Source organism: Vulpes lagopus, chromosome 8, assembly GCF_018345385.1.
Source record: "Vulpes lagopus strain Blue_001 chromosome 8, ASM1834538v1, whole genome shotgun sequence".
Taxonomy (NCBI): domain Eukaryota; kingdom Metazoa; phylum Chordata; class Mammalia; order Carnivora; family Canidae; genus Vulpes; species Vulpes lagopus.
This window is the reverse complement of record NC_054831.1, coordinates 132,465,919-132,483,159: the sequence shown is the minus strand read 5'-3', so window position 1 is coordinate 132,483,159 and position 17,241 is coordinate 132,465,919. Positions and strand designations below refer to the sequence as shown.

The window sequence follows — 17,241 nt, the reverse complement described above, 5'->3', positions numbered from 1 at the left end:
TTTAACTCAACACAAAGGGCCTTCTAACAGGCCCAAACTGCCCAGCGGTGAGTGGAATGGGCTGTCTCAGGAGTAGTGAGAAGCCTGTGGTTGGGGTCATTCAAGCAGGGTTTGTTGGGGACAGTCTGTTGGGGAAGCCGTGAGGAGGCTTCCTGACTCCAGTGGCCAGTTGGCCTGGGAGGCCCAGAGCTGCTCTGATTCTTCCTGGGACTATATATCCTCTCTTTTCTCTCGCTTCTCACGTGCAGGAGGTGAGTTTTAGGTCCATTTACTCAGGGAGGAGTCATGGCTATTCCTAGGGTCCTGGGATGGTCTAAATTGACACTTAGCTCTTATCATCTGGAGATACGTTTTGGCCAGTGGAGGACTTACTGCTCTAAAAGTCAAGCTCGTTTCCTGTCTCCCTGACTGTGGGAGAGAGAGTTTTGTAGATTTTGTTTTATTTTATTTTATGTTATGTTATGTTATTTTATGTTATTTTATTTTATTTTATTTTATTTTATGTTATTTTATGTTATGTTATTTTATTTTTTTAAGACAGGGAATACTTTATTCAAACCCATCAGAGCAGTGGACAGCTTGGGTCTGTAACAAAGCGTTGTGTTTTAAAGCATAGGTCAGTAATTGTATATGAGAGTATACACTGCTACATACAAATTAGCTGATCAGAGCACAAATTTTCAATGTTCAAAACAGAATAAGCTTCCCTGCAAAATCAGCACCTTTGTGACATTTTTAACTTTAGCATTCCTCTCCTTCTTCTTCACCCTGTCCTTCGACAGAACCCACACCAACCTCCTCATAATTCTTCTCCAGGGCAGCCATGTCCTCACGGGCCTCAGAAAACTCTCCTTCCTCCATGCCCTCACCCACGTACCAGTGAACAAAGGCACGCTTGGCATACATCAGGTCAAACTTGTGGTCCAGGCGAGCCCAGGCCTCAGCAATGGCTGTGGTGTTGCTCAGCATGCACACAGCTCGCTGTACTTTGGCCAGATCTCCACCGGGTACCACAGTGGGAGGCTGGTAGTTAATGCCCACTTTGAAGCCAGTGGGGCACCAGTCCACAAACTGGATGCTGCGCTTGGTCTTGATGGTGGCAATGGCAGCATTGACATCTTTGGGAACCACATTGCCACGGTACAACAGGCAGCAAGCCATGTATTTACCATGGCGAGGGTCACATTTCACCATCTGGTTGGCTGGCTCAAAGCATGCACTGGTGATCTCCGCTCATGGTAGGCTTTCTCAGCAGAGATGACAGGGGCATATGTGACCAGAGGGAAGTGGATGTGGGGATAGAGCACCAGGTTGGTCTGGAACTCCATCAGATCCACATTCAGGGCCCCATCAAATCCGAGGGAAGCAGTGATGGAGGACACAGTTTGACCTATCAGCCTGTTTAGATTAGCGTAGGTTGGGCGCTCAATATCGAGGTTTCTATGACAGATGTCATAGATGGCCTCATTGTCTACCATGAAGGCACAATCAGAGTGCTCCAGGGTGGTGTGGGTGGTGAGGATGGAGTTGTAGGGCTCTACTACAGCTGTGGACACCTGGGGGGTAGGGTAGATGGAGAACTCTAGCTTGGACTTCTTGCCATCAGCAGGGAGGTGAACCCAGAACCGGTTCCCCCTCCAAAGCTGTGGAAAACCAAGACGCCCTGAAGACCCGTGCACTGGTCAGCCAGCTTCCGAATTCGGTCCAAGACAAGGTCAATGATCTCCTTGCCAATGGTGTAGTGCCCTCGGGCATAGTTATTGGCAGCATCTTCCTTGCCTGTGATGAGCTGCTCAGGGTGGAAGAGCTGGCGGTAGGTGCCAGTGCGAACTTCATCACTGACTGTGGGCTCCAGGTCTACAAACACTGCCCTGGGCACATGCTTGCCAGCGCCCGGCTCACTGAAGAAGGTGTTGAAGGAGTCATCTCCTCCCCCAATGGTCTTGTCACTTGGCATCTGGCCATCGGGCCGAATGCCGTGTTCCAGGCGATAGAGCTCCCAGCAGGCATTGCCGATCTGGACTCCTGCCTGGCCAACGTGGATCGAGATACACTCACGCGTGGTTGCTGCTTGGCGGCTGCCGGGCGGGTGGCGAAGAGGAGAGGTTGTTGCTTCTTACAGCGCGACTCTTAGGCGGTCGATGTAAGAGAACCTCAGTTTCATAGATTTTAGAAAGGGTCTCGGATGAACTTCTGAGTACAGCCTCTGAGTGCAAGTTTTATTTTCACCTCTAAATGAGTGACTAATTTGTCTCAGTAAAGAATTCCTGATCCAAAGTAATTTTCCCTCAGAAGTTAACCTTGTTTCTTGCAGTGTTTGGTGTTGCTGATGACAAGTCTGATCTCAATTTTATTTTCCTTCCTGTGTTAGTAATCTTTTCTGGAAGCTTTCAGGATTTTCTCTGTGCTGATCTGCAAGCTTTCTATTGCATTTCTAAATGTGGGTCTCTTTTCATAAACTTGGTGAATCTTTTTTAATCTGGAGATTCATGTCTTCACCTTGTTTCTAACGTCCTCTCCTACATTTTAATTGTTCTCTAATTGTTCTAAAGTCCTCTTAGATCTTTACTGCCCGGGGATCCCTGGGTGGCGCAGCGGTTTGGCGCCTGCCTTTGGCCCAGGGCTCGATCCTGGAGACCCGGGATCGAATCCCACGTTGGGCTCCTAGTGCATGGGGCCTGCTTCTCCCTCTGCCTGTGTCTCTGCCCCCCCCCTCTCTCTCTCATAAATAAATAAATTAAAAAAAAAAAGATCTGTACTGCCCACTGTGGTAGCCCCAAGACACATTTGACTGTTAAGCATCTGGGGTGTGGTTAGTCTGAACTGAGACATGCTGTTAAGTTTAAAATATTCTCCAGATTTCTATGACTTATTAAAAAAATAGAGCCTATCTCATTAACTTTTTAATATTAATTACATGTTTAAATGGTAATATTTCATAAGTAATGCATTAACATATACTATTAAAATTAATTTCACTTGTTTCTTTTACTTTTTTTAAAGATTTTATTTATTTATTCATGAGAGACACACAGTGAGGGAGAGGCAGAGACGCAGAGACACAGAGACACAGGCAGAGGGAGAAGCAGGCCCCATGCACTGGGAGCCCAACGTGGGATTCGATCCCGGGTCTTCAGGATCACACTCGGGGCTGAAGGCAGCACTAAACCGCTGAGCCACCGGGGCTGCCCTCCTTTTACTTTTTAAGTTGGTATTAGAAAATGTAAAATTACGTGCAGCTTGCATTTATGGGTTGCACTATATTTCTATCGGGTTGTGCTATATCAGAGAGCTATTGGGACCACCAGGGTTTCCCCTTGTATGTCTATTAACTTTCCCCTTACACTTTCTGTCTTTGATCTCATTTTCTCTGATATTTTATAGCTCTCAGATCTTTGAAGTGTATTTTGAGGGACTTCTGAGCTCAAGCTTCTGTCTTACACAATTCATCTTCAACTATGTCTATTCTTATATTCAAACCCCTACTGAATTTTTCATTCAGGTGGTCGTGTTTTGAAATGTTAACCATCTCTAATTGTTTGTGATTATAATCGTTGGCTCTTATCTTACTGATTTATTAGACTCTCTTGTCCCTTTGAGAAAATTAATTAATTATGTTTATTTTTAAAAAAATCATTTCTTTGCTATTTTCATTTCTTCAGGTGTTCATTCCTTTGTTCAGTTTGGGACTTCTTTTTCTGGGTGTAAGTGTCCCTCAAGAGTGGGGTGAGTCTTGACGATGTGCTCGTAGTCATGTTTAAGATTCCCTGTTCCTCTCTTCCTTCTGAATATTCTTTCTATTCAGCAGTCTGTGTCCAGGGATTGTGAAGGATGATTGGGACGTGTAATTTGGTGAGTCTGCTGGTACTTTATCTTCCAGAGTGCAGGGGTTCTCTGCCCTTTTGGAGCTCTTTTCACACTTCCCAGCTCCCTGGCCCTAGGGCTACACCCATGGCTTCAGGTTAGGAATGCTTTCCTTGGCTGCTCAGCACAAGCAGAGGAAGGGTGACTGCTCAGGGTTCTAAACACTGAGATGGGGCATCTCTTCTCTGGGGACCAGAATTATAACTAGGCTGGTCACAGGTTATTGGGTCACACCCGTGATTCTGTTAGGAGGTGTCTTTGCACTGCCCCCATCACTGATGTCTGCTTATGGTGAATGTTCATCACACCGGTACCTAGTGAGACCTGAGGTCAAGATTCTGGAAAGGCTGCTGAATGAATGAGTAATGAATGCATTAACCCTGCGTGGACCTGGAAAATATTTTTTCATTTTTATTAATTTTATTAATCGAGTTGAAGTTGTTTTGCAATGATTTCCTCTAAATCATTAGTCTGTATTTTCTCTTGTTGGTACTCTCTTTGTTGTTGTTGTCACCAATTGTACAATCTTTGACTCTTCTTTGCTTGGCATGTCAGCCTGCTGGAATTTTTAATGATGTCTGTAGGTGTTACTCCATCATTTCTTTTTTTGAACATTTATGAAGACGTCAAAATGTCCTGGTTTTAGCCCTGATTCTCTGGGTGGATTTAAGTTTACAGTCTTCTACCCAGAAACTTCTTTGTTTGTCTCTGTGTTTTAATTCCTATCTATTCGTGACTTATGACAAAACTGTCCTCCAATTCCTTGCCAGCTCACGTTCTGAAAGGAAATTCTAGAAGTGTCTCTTGGAAAGGATTCCAACACACACATGGTCGCTCTTTTCTTTCTGGGCAGCCCTCCAAGGCTCTCATCACTATGTTTGTATCCTCCAAGTGTGGCCCACCTAATGATGTGGCTCCTGCAGGAAGTCTGTGCTCACAACCCAGTTGTGCATATGTTTGGAGCATCATGTCCACCAACTATTTTGTTTTGGGGGAAAAATTATTGCTTGCAGGGTTTTAAAAAAAATCAAGGACTTGAAGGATACAGAGAGAAGATATATAAAAAGGTGGAGAGCTGCTGCCTACTTTTTATTTCTTAGATAAGTAGGTAAAGACTCAGGGAAGGGAAGGGTATTTTCCAGGTCATGGGAGGTGCTGGTTACTAAGTGAGGCCTTGGCATCCTAGGTTGTGAGTTTAGGCATATGATAGTTGTTCCTTGTTTTGTCTTTGGGTTTCTGGGTGGGTGAGGACTTCCTGGGTTGGGGACAGCCAGTGTGGGTCTTCCCTACAGGATGATCCTGCATTTGTCTTGTGTTTACTAATGAAGTTCTAGGATTTGGAAGTAGAGGAAAAAATCCTGCCCAGTGTCAGAGCCTCGTGAGCCACCGGATTACTTAGAGAAAGTTCCAAATCCAGGAACCAGGGCTGCAGTCGTTACTGCTTGCCACTGACTAGCTGTGACCTGGAAGTCAGACGGCCTTCCTGGACTTCTCTTTCCTAGTCTGTAACGTGGGCTTTCTTGCATGTGCTCCATAGAGGCATATGGAAATGCAAAATGAGATGGTATATGCAGGCGAACACGTGAGAGTTAATACCCCCTGGATGCCAAACACTGTTCTCGATGCCGGGGATGAGGGCCGTGGCCAGGATAATCCAGGCCCTTGCTCTTCTGGGCCAGGGCGTTGGACAACAAAAACACAAGCAAATAAATAATTTGTGACAGTGATGAGTTCAGACATCAAGAGCGTGATGAGATATGGAGCAACGACGGGGCAACTTTGAATTGGGTGCCCCTGTTTCTAGTAGGATGTGGGTGGCCACTGTCATTATAAATATGATAATAGCGATGATGGCAGTGACACTGATACCCAGGAGACCAGATCGGTCAGTGCTGGACACTTAAGGATGGGAACCTGATAGCAGTAATCCTGCTGGCTATTGAATGGGCTTGTACCCTAGTGCTGACCCCATTCATTCATTCGTTCACTAATTCATTCAGACGTTTATTAAATACTTACACACGCTAGACACTGCCTGAGCCCTGGGTACACTGTGGGGAACAGTGAAACCATGGGGTGTCCCCAGAACTCATGATGGAGTGGAGGGAGGGAGACGGAAGTTACTCCTACATAAACAGATATTCAGTTGCTAACTTGGTAAGTAGTCTGAGGGAAGAGCAAAGTTTTAATTAGGGAGATTAACAGGCTGAGGAGAATCCGCTTGGGGGGGAAGCCAGGGCAGCACATGTGGGGGTACGACTAGGAGCTGCCCAGTCTGGGAGACGTGGTGGCGTGAGGAGGAGCCTCTGGGGAGGAGGAGGCTGTGGGAGGGTGGGCGCTGGGCAGCAGAAGGGATTGGTGGGCTGGAGAACAGGGGACAGCAGTGCGGTGGAGCACAGGGGGGCGGGCTGAGCGACAGGTGCATTTGGAGAAAGATGCAGGGACCAGAGAGCTTGGGTCGTGGTAAGAGTTTTCGACTCCACCACGCTGGCAGGGTCTGACACCCACCCCACCCCACCTCACCGGCTCACATCTGCCCTGCCCCACCCACAGCCTTTCTTCCTGTTGTCTGCACTGCCCCCCCACCGCGGTGGTGCCCGGCCCAGCTCCACGTCCAAGTGGCCGCAGATGTCTCTCGGCTGCTCTCACTGGCTCAGCTTCCTGCCCTCCTGGAGCTGGGTGTAGGCCGTCCGGGGCTGGAAACACCGATGGGACAGGAGGTCACGCAGAGCACTAGAGGGTCTGGATGGGCTGCAGGTGGCAGGGAGGGATTAACAGGCAGGGTTCATGACTGGTTCTCTTTATTCTCATTCTGAAGACGCTTCAGTTGGCCCTCTGTCCCGCTGCCTACCGAACCCGGCTGTGCCGCCTCAGGGCCTTTGCACTTGCTGTTCCTTCTGCCTACGACGCTCTTCTCCTACCCTCTTCACCTCATTAGCTCCTGTGCATCCTTCGGTTCTCAGCATAGATGTTTCTTCCAGGAAACCTCGCCTGACCAGATGAGATTCCCCCTCACACCCTCCAGTAATTCATCGTCACCCTGGGAGGCTGCCGGGTTAGGTCGGCCTTTCTTACTAGACCGGGAGCTCCTTGAGCACCGGGCCTGGGTCTGACTCACTCTTTCCGCCTCGCTGCTTGACACTGACCTGGCCTGCGTAACAGCACCTCATAAGTAGCCGGTAGGAAATCATGCACTGAAGGCCCCCGACGTGCCAGACACTGGTCTGGGAGCTGGGACAGGGTTGGGGGGGAGCAATAATGAGTAGAAACAGAGGCTATTCTTTCCACTTTTATGTACATTTGAAATTTTTCATAATAAAAAATTATATAAACTCCATATTTATTTTCTCTTTTCTTTTTTTTTTTTAAAGACTTATTTATTTATTCATGAGAGACACACAGAGAGGCAGAGACACAGGCAGAGGGAGAAGCAGGCTCCCTGCCTGATGTGGGACTCGATCCCAGGACTCCAGGGTCACACCCTGGGCCGAAGGCAGATGCTCAACCTCTGAGCCACCCAGGTGCTCCCAATAATCACAAAATCTAATCACAACATTATCACTACAGATCATGCTTAGCGATATGGAGAAAAAGTGATAATGAACAGTTAACTTTTACCACTTCTGGGTCATTGTTCAGAGAGTTCTATGTGCATCACTCTGTTAGTCCTCACAGAATGGCCGAGGAAAGCACTCGTATTATCACATTTTGCAGAAAGGGAAACCAAGGCAGACAGCTTTGCCCAAGATCATACAGGCCCCTGCCCCCCAGTGTTCCCAGCAGCAGTGTCCACAACAGCCAGACTGGGAGGAGCCTCGGGGTCCTTGACAGATGATGGATAGAGAAGCCGTGGCCTGTGTACAGGGGGTGTCCCTCAGCCGCCAGAAACGACGACGACCCACCATTAGCTTCGACGTGGCTGGAGCTGGAGGGGGTGATGCTGCATGGAGTCAGTTGGAGAAGGACAATGAGCATATGGTCTCACTCACACAGGGAATATGACATAGTGGAAGGGATCGCAGGGGAGGGAGGGGAGCTGAGGGGGAAACATCAGAGGGGGAGACAAACCACGGAGACTCCTGACTCTGGGGAGCGACCAAGGGGCAGTGGAAGGGGAGGCGGGCGGGGGTTGGGGTGCCTGGGTGACGGGCACTGAGGGGGGCACGTGACGGGATGGGCACTGGGCGTGATGCTCTATGTTGGCAAATCGAACTCCAGTAAAAACAAATGTAAAAAAATATAAAAAAGGGATCCCTGGGTGGCTCAGCGGTGGAACGTCTGCTTTCAGCCCAGGGCGTGATCCTGGGGTCCCAGGATCGAGTCCCACGTCAGGCTCCTTTGCAGGGAGCCTGCTTCTCCCTCTGCCTGTGTCTCTGCCTCTCTCTGTGTGTCTGTCATGAATAAATAAATAAGTAAAATATTTTAAAAATATCTAAAAAATAAAAAATACAAGGAAGATAGATAGATAAATTAATTAATTAAAAAAAAGAAGATGGCACAGGCAGATGGGATGGGATTCTAACCCAGACGCCCTGACCTCCGAGCCCACCGTTGATCGAATCTATTGCCTTTATAAAGACACACCGAGGTCACGTGTGTTCTGGAAGTTCTGGAATCAGCCCCAGCGCTGTTCTCAGGGACATTCCCGCAGGAGCCGGGGCCTCAGAGCCTAGCGGAGAAGCAGGACTGTCACGGCCTGTGGGTCTGGCTCCGCTGGCGCGTGTGACAACAGTGACCTCGTGTGGCCAGAGCGCGGGTAGCAGGGGCAGGCCGCGGGATGCAGCCGGGAGAGGCCGGGGGTGGGTCCCCGGGTCGCCTGCATCTGTGTGCACAGGAGGGCCAAGTCCTCAGAGGTGGGGCACGGGGGTGGGGCACGGGAGGGGCCGTGGTCGGAGTGGGGACTCGCGTGTCCTGTGCAGGCCGAGATCCGGGCTGCCGTCCCAGGGCGCCGGGACCGAGGACCCACGGCTGCAGCCACGTCCCCGCGGACACTGGCTTCCCGGGCACCGGCCGTGGCCCACGGAGCCCAGCTCATTCAGTCACTGGGCAAGTACTTATCGAGCACCTGCTGTGTGCTGGGCGCGGTCCAGGTGCTGAGAATGAAGCAGAGACTGAGACAGAATTCCCGCCTTCCCTGTGCCCGGGTTAGGGGCTAGGGGTTAGGGGCTAGGGGTTAGGGGACGGAGCCCTCCCCCTCCTCCCCTGAGCTCACTCCTTCCTCGGGGGCTGCGCGGCCTCTGGGTGCACCTGGGGGGACAGAAGCCCGGCCTCCGCCCCGACATGGGGATGACCGAGCCCGGAGCACCCCCTAGTCACGTGTGGGGCGTTTACTCTCTAGTGGTGGTGGGGGGACAAAGTCAGCAGGTGATGGCAGGTGCCTGGGCGCAGGGGCACGCGGGTGAGGGGGCCCTGGGGTGGGTGCTGGTGGTGGCGCGTGGCTGGGAGAGCGTCTGGTAAGGCAGCACGTTCGGAAGGCAGAGGGGCCCGGGGGTGCGGTTTCTCGTTCTGGTTGCTCCCCCCCCCCCCAATCCCGCAGAAGCCGACACATGCAAACGTGTTTTCACTTGTTCAGAAGCAGCAGTTCTAGACGCAGCAACTCAGGGCGAAATTCAAATTCAAATTTCCCTGTTGGAGGGTTTGCCGCGGGAGTCCTTGCCCGGCCGCCGTGCACGCCGGCCCCGGAGAGGGACCTAAAGGAAGTGGGGGAGTGAGGCTGGTGGACACTCGGGAAGACTATTCTGGGCAGTGGGAACAGCAGATGCAAAGGCCCTGAGGCGGGAGCGTGGGGCAGAGCAAGGAGGGGAGTGATGGCTGCAGGGACACGGGAAGGGGAGGACGGGGGTGAGGCCAACGTCCTGTGGGGCTTCGGAGGGCACCTGGGACTGAGCTGGGCCTCGGGTGTGAAGGCAGCACCTGCTCAGGACGGAGAGTGACTTTCCCCACATGGAGGAGCCTGAGACAGGTGCCACCGGGCTCCCCGGGGCCAGGCCAGGCACGGCGCCCTGAGCGGCGGATGCCCTCCCCAAGTCCTAGATGAGAAAACCGAAGCGGGGACAGGTCCCAGGAGCAGCTTCCCCTGGGGCGTGGAGGATGCGGGACCCGGGGGTGTCCCGGTGAGAGGTCCTGGTGGGGGGGCCTGTAGGAGATGCGGGCGGGGGGCTTCGCACGGCCGTGGATCACACAGCGTGGGAACTTCAGGAGGGGACCCAATAAAATACGTCTTTTAAAAGTCGGTCTAATGTCAGCTTCGGCGGTGAGCGGGAGAGCGGCGGCCGGTGCTCCGGGGAGCTGTGACCCACGTCAGGTCGCTGGGGGGCCGCCTTCGGGAGCGAGACAACTTGACTTAGAGGCAGAGTGGAAGTTGGGGGGCGAGAAGGGAGGTTGCGGGTGGGGGGGACGCGAAGGTGCATCCTCAGGTCCCTTAGCTCTGCAAGCTCTGGGAGCGCGGCCCTCGGGCAGCAGGTGTCCTGGCCAGGCCCCTAGTCTGCTGCGGACCCCTCTGCCCCCCTCTGCCCCCCTCTGCCCGGGGCCTCTGTGTCGGGGCGCCCCTTCCTCCTCTGGCTGCCTCAGGAGCGCCCCTGGGCCCCGCGCAGGCTTTTCGGAGTAACAACTGCCTCTTTTCTCTCCAAGTTCTGTTCATGCGACAAAGTCCAGCCCGGCTGCCATCGCCCGGGGAAGCGTCTTGTCCCTCTTGTCCCTCCTCCCTCTCTCCTGCTTCTGTGCTGCGCTCAGAGGCCAAACTTTCCTGCCCAGGCTGCGGGTGTAGGTGCGGGTGTAGGTGCGGGTGTAGGTGCCTGGGCAGCAGAGGCTTTGGGCTCCGCTGCCTGGCTCTCCCCTGGGCTCTGCTATGTCCCTGCTATGCCGCCATGAGCCCCCAGATGGTGACATTTAGACAAAGATGGGAAGCCGCTGAGGGGCCAGTAGGGGGGAGTCTAGGGAGGTGTGTCTCACACAGTGCAAAGGCCCTGGGGCAGCATGAGCCCGGGGCTTCCAGGAGGAGCAGGGCTGAGGCTGGGGAGTGGGAGGGAGGCCACGGGAACCTCCCACACCCAGAGCAGGGACGTGCATGGGGGCAGGGGAGGGGTTGGAGCAGAGGAGGGTCAGGATCTGACGGGCGTTTTTTTAAATAGGGGATTTCGAGTGCTGTGTTGAGAGCGGGGGGTAGGAGGCGAGGGTCCAAGTGGGGAGCCCTGCTGGCGGGTTCCTGCAGTGACCCCGACGCGAGCCTGTGGGGGTGGGTGACAGCGGGGCCTTAAGGCCTGAAGGCCAACCTCTCGGGCAAAGTGTGTGCTGGGCCTCACAGTGTGGCCCTGCTCCTGCGCAGGGAGCCTGTGGTTCCAGACCCAGTCCCTTTCTGACACTTGGGACCTACCTGCGGGGCGCCGACCGCCCGGCAGCACGAGGATTTGTGTGCGGAGCTGGTCCTGGAGCCTGTGGGCGCCCCTTCCCCGTGGGCACCGGCAGGTGGGTGCGTGTCTCGGCGCTCCCGGCCCCTCGTGGTGAAGGGGCCCCGGGTGCCCACCCCCTGCCTCCCCAGGGAGCCGGGCTGCTCCCTGCCTGGGGTCCTTGGACTCCTGCCGTCTGCTGCCTTCACCCAGATGTAGTTTCCTGGGTGACCTGGGGGCTTGGGGCTCGCCGGGTGACCCCCCTTGCAGCCGCCGGGCTGGGCTCCGGGACTCAGGCCCACGTGGGGAGCCCAGGAGGGGGGAGCAGAGCACAGCACGGAGGGCACCAAGGGCTTCGGGCCCTGCGGGGATGGCGGTGGTGGCCGGACAGGGGCCAGGCTCCAGGCTCCAGGCTCCAGGCCTCCTCACCCCCCCCACCCTCCTCCCTGCCCCTCCCCTCCCTGCTGTTCTCTGCGGCTTCCTGCCTCCTCCCCTCCCTTCATACACCCCACCTGCTCTTCGGGTAGAGGGCGGCTGGGGGGGATTAGGGGGATCAGTAGGCATAAGGAGCATCTCTCCAGGGGCAGCGATGAGGCAAGCAGGGCACCCCATGGAGCCTTCTCGATCCCACCACTCTTTGCTTGGGTTTCCCTTAGCCTTGGCTCCCATCTGCCCTGAGCATCAGCTGGAAGAGCAGCAGTGCACCCACAGAACTTTCTAGATGCTGGGTCCTGCAGCCACGGTGACAGGACCTTCTAATCCAGTCGAGGGCTCCAGGAGCCACAGGCCGAGGCTTAGACCCGTCGGGGGCCACACGGCAGGTGAGTGGGGATGCCGGGTCTGAGCCCAGAGAGCCCCAGTGTGGACCTGCACCATCGGCCCGAGGTGGCCCCTGAACCACCTGTCGCTGTTGGGCGGTGAAGGGTGGCCAGGCCCCTCGGATGTGGATGTGCCTTAGGGACAAAACACACACTGGATTCTGAAGTCAGGATGCAAAAAAGGAAGTAGATATCTCATCTCTAATCATTTATACTGATCACTCGCTGACACGATCATTTTGGGACATATTAGGACATTTTGGGACATATTAGGTCAAACTATTAAAGTTAGTTGCATCTTTTCCTTTTTGCTTTATTACGTGCGCTGCCAGGAAACTAGAAGCTTCCTGTGTGGCTCACGTTGCGGGTCTACGGGATGGTGAGGGTCTAGAGTCTGGGTGTTCGGGCCACGTGGGAGCTCGTCGGGCCACTCTCCAGTTCCCACTTCACACCCGCTCCCGCTCCTGTGACCTCCTGAAGTCTTACCCCAGAAGGGCTCCCTCGTCTCTACTTTCCACAGCACCTTAGATGACATGTGGCGCAGATTAGGTTGTTTTGCGTTTATCTTGTCTTGCTTTTTATTTTGGAGGCATCCGAAACTCTAGCGAAGTTGCTAAAATAGCCCTCAGGTCACAGGTGCCCGGCGCTCAGCTTCCCCGGTGACCTCGGTAGGTGACACGGGAGGGTTTTGACAAACGTGTGCTGATTGACTGCAGCACGAACGGAGTCGTGTGTGTACCCCGGGGCACGCGAGGCCTGCAGGCCTGGAACCCCGGCTGCCCAGGGTCACCACAGTGGGGCTTCCAAGGGTGCCGCCCAGCACCCTGCGCACCCAGAGCCACGGAGAGGACTCTGGTGGCTGGCGTCCAGGGGTGTAGACACGGATGCAGCGTGCTCCAGAGGGGAAAACGGAAAAGCCTGGGGCCGGCTGGCCCGCTCAAGTCCTGCCTTCCCCACTGCCCGTGGCGGCCAGGGCGCTGCACCCCGCGACTCGAGGCCGCCTGCAGAAGGGAGCCGGCCGGCGCTGTTCCCCTGGGCTGGGGCTTGGGCCCACAGACGTGCAGGCGAAGCGATGCCATCCCCGCCCTGTGGGTGGGGGTGCGGTGGGCGAGGGAAGCGGTGGCTTAGCCGGCAGGCCCCGAGCTCCCAGGGGTTCTGTTTTCCTAAGACAGGAGAGCCGGCTTCCCTGGGCAGGACCAGGGGTGCCCCAGGGCCGCCGGGGACAGGTGCTGCCAGCAGGTGGGCCAGTGACCTCGGGGTTGAAGCACGTGCCTCCGGGCAGCTGTGGGCGGGGTGGGGTGGGCGCTGAAGGGCACCCCCTTGCCCCAATGCCCTGATGCCCCGAGCTGGGCATCACCGGTCCCCAGGCAGCAGGCGCAAACCATGGCAACCACGGAGCTGGGCGGGCCTCCTCCCCCAGGGCACTGGTCCTCGGTCCTCGGGGTCCTCGGGGTCCTCAGGCTTGCAGGCCTCTCGGGGCCCCCTCCTGCCCCCCAGCTCCACTCTCCCAGGGTGGTCATTTCTTACTGTGATTCCCTGAGGAGAAAATGACCAGTTTGAGAGCCCGGTTTTAAGCTGCTAAGTGGTGGTGCCTGGTGCTGGGGGGCCTGCTGCCCCGCAGGCATGGGGGGCATGGGCCGCGGAGAGAGCCTCATCCCCGAGGGCCTCCTGGGACCCCGATTCACCTGGCGGGGTACCTGCACGGCCATTCCCGAGGCCATCTGACCGGGGCGCTAAAGCCGGAGCAGTCTCGAGCTGTGGCCTCTGACTTTCCTAACCGGACGCGGGACAGGCTTGCTGGGTTTGGGGGAAGGTCTGGGGAGGACAGGTCTTTGGAGCTTGTTCTGAGGATCCCTGGGATACGAGATGGGCGAGAAGCCTTTGAGTCTTCGCCGCCCGAACCTGCCCAAGTCTGGTTCATCCTTCACGGCCAGACCCCTCCAAGGATTCGACGGTGCTTCCTGCCGCTACTTCCTTCCGTAGTCAATGGTTTAGTTGACATCTGTACTTGGATTTCTAATAAGCATCTCAAACAACAGGCCTCAAGTGGGACACTTGATTTAGAGACCTGCGAGCCCTCCTTCCCCAAGTCTTCTCTAGTCATTCATTTTTTTCAGTGTTTTCAGTGTTTCTGAACAAAAAACATGAGTCTTCTAGGTACTTGAGATAAGCAGAAAACCAAAGTCAAGTTCCTGCCCTCATGGGGTTTATGTTCTAGTTGGGCGTGTTAGGGGTTGAATCATGTCCTTGGAAAATTCATATGTTGACGTGCCAATCTCCAGTACCTCAGAATGTGAACTTATTTGGAAATAAGATTGCAGGTGTGATCGGGGCGCCTGGGTGGCTCAGTCAGTTAAGCATCTGCCTTCGGCTCGGGTCATGATCCCGGGGTCCTGGGATCGAGCCCCCACGTGGGGCTCCCTGCTCAGCGAGGAATCTGCTTCTCCCTCTGCCTCTGCCCCTGCTTGTGTGCGTGCTCTCTCTCTGTCAAATAAATAAATAAAACCTTTTAAAAAAAAAGATCGCAGATGTAATTAGTTAAAATAAGATCAGCTGGAGTAGTGTGGGCTCCTGATTTAATAGGACTGATGTCCTTATAGAAAGAGGTGTGGACACAGACGCTCTCATAGGGAAAACATCATGTGACCATAAAGGCAGAGATCAGGGTGATGCTTCTAGAAGCCAAGGAAGACCAAAGATAGTCAGCTAAACCACCAGAACCAAGGCAAGAGGCACAGAATAAATTTTTTCTCCCAGCCCTGAGAAGGAAGCAGCCTTCCTTGATCTTGAGTTTGCAGCCTCTGGCTCTGTGAGGCAATACATTTCCATTGTTCTAAGCCACTCACCTTGTGGCTTTCCTTACAGCAGTCCGAGCCAACTCCTACAGGGGAAGACGGAGCCTGTACAGACGCGTAACATCTAGTACGTCAAACAGGGCTACAGGTCATGGAGCAAGACCGGGCAATGCAAGGGAGTTAGGACGCACTGGGAAGGGGGGGTGGTGATTTTCCACATGGTGGTCAGGAAGCCTCACTGATGGAGTGGCTGTAGCCTGGAGGACGAAAGGGAGGGGGCCGTGCAGGGGATTCACAAGAAGAACATTCGAGCAAAAGGAGGAACAGGTTCAAAGACCCTCTGGTGGGGACAGGTGCTTATGTTCAATCCAGAATCCGGGAGGTGTCCTCGATCCCTCCTCTTCCTTCACACCCCACATCCAACCCAACAGCAAATCCTATTGGCTCTGCCTTCAGAATATACCCCACATGCAGCCACGGCTCCCTATCTCCACTGCTCTTGTCTGCTTTAAGTTGTCCTCATCTTTCCTTGGATTATTATAGAAACTTCTCGGCTAGAGAGCTTCCTATTTCCATTTGTTCTCACTCAAACCCACAAGTCTGCTCTCCATGCACGGAGCCCCCAGGGTGAGCCTGTCAGATCATTTCTCTCCTCTGCTCAATGGCCCTGAAGCCTTTCCCTCTCCCTCCAAGGGATGGCCAGGTCTTCCACCGGCCCCGCTCTGGGTGCACTGCCCACCCCTCTTTCCCTGCTTTCTCTGCTCTAGCCCCCCGGCCTCCCTGCCCAGTGGTGAGTGTACCCAGCCTGCTCTTACCTCTGGTTCTCTGCACCAGCTCTTCCTCCCTTGGAATGCCCTCTTCCAGCTCTTCATCATGGGCCTTAATCCTTTGCATTCTTCAAATGTTGGTTCACCTGCCATCTGGTCGGTTCTTTGGGCCAAAGCTTTGCATGGCGTCGTCTTCACTGGATGACAGAAGAGAACTAGCACATGTGTTCTAAGCTACACAACACCAGGTAGGCTCCATGGGTGATTTGAGAGCTTGGGGTGGCATTGCCTTTTGAATTCAAACATGGAGGCCAATGTTAGTTGATAATTACTGGTTCTTAAAATGATCCTGTGGGGTAGGCAACTCCCATTTTCCAGGAGAAGAAACCAAGACCCAGAGTGGTTAGGTAGCCTGCCTAAGGGCGCAGAGCTGGTAAATGCCAAAGACGGATGCAAACTGTGGTTTATTTAACGCCAAGGAAAATTCCACTCTCCTAAGTGGATTAATGTTCCTGTTCACTTGTCACTCATGTCCTAGATTCCAGAAATATTTAATTTAGAAAAAAAGGTCTAAAAGTCAAATAATTATAGTCTTGGTTTTTCTGCAGAAGGAATATTCCAAATACCATCTGCTCTTGGTCTCTCTTCTGTCGGGAGACAGTGGTGTCTGTGAGGGAATGACTAAGTCATTAACTGTTAGTGGAGGCTGATAAAAGCTGGTAATAGCGCTTACTTATGGAGGGTACCCTGTGTGCTAGGCCGTGTGCTAAGCCCATCCATGCTTCGTCTAATCTGTGACGGCTCCGGCAGGATATGCTGAGCCACGCCTGTGTTCACGTAGCCTAGGCACCCTAGAGCGGGAGTTTGAACCCTGAGGGTCTGAGTCCCAAGAACTCACTCTTTGATAACGGGACAGGTGGAGTCTGGGCCATGGTGAAGCCTGGATCAGATGAAATTCTGCTCAGGGGCCGGGGGATGGGTGGTGTGACCTCTTAAGGTGATTCGTTTTCAAGGTCATTCCATTTAACCAAAACGTCAGGATGTTTTTGGTTTCTCTGAGACACAATGAGTACAGGGCTTTGCCTGGTTCATATTTCTACTCTGATTTGCTGGCATGGCCTCCATGCCGGCTGCCTCTAATTTTTATCTAAAAATAGGCCATTTTTTGCTCTCTCATGGGATTGTAGCTTCTATCTGAGCCAATCAAAATACCCAATAATGGAAAAAGAGAACGTAGGCATAAAGATCTTCTGATTCTGTGATTGTAATGGGAACGGAGAAGGTCAGTGCTGACTCAGACCTCATTATGGCTTTGAGGAAACGGAACAGTGATGTATTTTGTACATCAGCTGTTTGTTGCCACAAACCACCTCGAACTCTGTGTCTTCAAATAGAAAGCATCTGCTCAGCTTGCTTCTGGGTGGGCGATCGATGGTGGGCTCAGCGGGGAGGTTCTTGTGCTCGCTGCTAGACTCCTCACATGCCGGCGAGCTGTCCGTCTGGGATCGGATCTAGGATGACTTTGGCCAGAATACAGCTCAGCTCTCCTCCAGCAGGCCAGCTCAGGTGAATCCTCTAAGGCCTAACAGCCAGATGACAGTGAGCGACCCTG

At 53.8% G+C, this 17,241-nt stretch overlaps 1 pseudogene; it reads right to left on the bottom strand.

Moving 5' to 3' along the window:
* Positions 1-741: 741 nt before the first annotated feature.
* On the bottom strand, positions 742-15,756 carry LOC121497820 (annotated as a pseudogene).
* Between the last annotated feature and the right edge of the window lie 1,485 nt (positions 15,757-17,241).